We start from the raw sequence: 1841 nt of genomic DNA, 5'->3' as shown, positions 1-1841 counted from the left end.
AATCAACTTAACGAGAGACCACTTTTTATAAGCGAGCAAAATATTTCAAAATAGACTTATTTACGCTGCATTGTATCCGAATCCGATGTATTTTGAAAAAACACTTACCACTGGATATGTTCCCCCGGAAGCCTTTCTCTATCTCGACCAAAAAGGAGTGCAGAGGATGGAAATTATTTTAACAGATAGGACATACTATGCTTTCCATGGTTTCATGCAGTTGACGAATGTTATATATGATACTTTGTAAATTATAAATTAATTATTGCACAGCGATATGTATAATGACAACGAGAATGATTTCGATTTATAAATATTCAAAATTATTGTGAAATTTTTAACAAATCTATGTAATACTATTGAAAATGGTCTGATGACAGACTGAAACGTTTGGTTTTTATATATTATAATAAATATGGATCATTGTATGATCCTGCACAAAACTTAACCTGTGTACGTGGAAGAAGCCGTTTAATTATTATATTGTCCATAGTTAATAAGTATTTTTGATACCAATAATATACCATTACCCTAGGCATAGTAATGATAAAAAAATAGTATATCCACAATATACAAATAATAATGATGCTAACATTCGATGGCGATACAGTATGTCTACTCCGAATATCGAAAACTCAAAGAAGAAAAAAAATAGATCCAAGTATTGGTGGAATACTGAGGTATTATAACAAAAAATATTATTAGAATACTATAATAATTAATAGAATTATATTCCATCAGATTATATAAGGTAATATCCATTTTTTCTCAAAACACATTTGTCTCATGACTAGTTATTTATTTATTTATTTTTAAAAAAGCGAATTAATATATGAATTTCAGTTTTTTTTTCTCAATAAGGGACCTCTTTTTTTTCTGAATAATTTTTATGTAAAAGATTAGATAAGGGCTTAACCCATATAATAAACACAAAGCCAATCAGAATAATGGTATTAGGAATGTTAATCCCGAAAAGAACGTAGCGGCGAGAGTCAAAGTACCGTTCTGCTCAATTAGACTATAAGAAATGAAGAATGTTTTTTTTTGGTTTATTTGTAACGTTTAAACAATTATGTAAACAAGTCCCGTAAATAAACGTCTTACATACATACATACCAGTTCTCGTCCGATCACTGAAGTCAAGCAGCGTTGGGCACGGTTAGTACTTGGATGGATGACCGCTTGGGAACACCGTGTAACGTTGGCCAAGTTTTTTTTGCATTTTCCGTTGCAGTTAAAAATAAAATATAAATATCTTGAGATATAAATTAAGATATTTATATTTTATTTCTCACTGCAAAAAATAGTGTTCGACTCCAGTATTTGAGTATTCGGATAATAAGAATTATATGTATAATCGTTTGATTGTTTGATACGGCAAAACGATTTATCAAAAACGACCAATAAACGAGCAAATTAAGATGTTAAATTAATACTTAATATATATTTGAGATTCAGCAACAGTAAAATCGCATACAAAAAATATTGAAATATAAACCGTCATTTTTATTGTTAATTTAAGATGTACATAAATGCCCTAAGTTTTACAACGGTTTCTGCGGTACATGATAATGTTGAGCTGCTTTATGCTGCCACAGAAACAGTGGCAAGACTTACAGCGTTTATGCATATCTCAATTAACAATAAAAATGACGATTTGTATTTTAATACTTCTTGTATGCAATTTTATTGTTGCTGAATCTCGACTATATATTAATTAAGTATTAATTTAGTATCTTAATTTGCTCGTTTATTGGTCGCTTTTTGATAAATTGTTTTGCTGTGTCAAACAATCAAACGGTTATACATATAATTGTTATTACCGCATACTCGAATGCTGG

Source organism: Trachymyrmex cornetzi, unplaced genomic scaffold (genome assembly GCF_001594075.2).
Source record: "Trachymyrmex cornetzi isolate Tcor2-1 unplaced genomic scaffold, Tcor1.1 scaffold416, whole genome shotgun sequence".
In the NCBI taxonomy this organism is placed as follows: domain Eukaryota; kingdom Metazoa; phylum Arthropoda; class Insecta; order Hymenoptera; family Formicidae; genus Trachymyrmex; species Trachymyrmex cornetzi.
Note: the sequence above shows the minus strand (reverse complement) of the source record.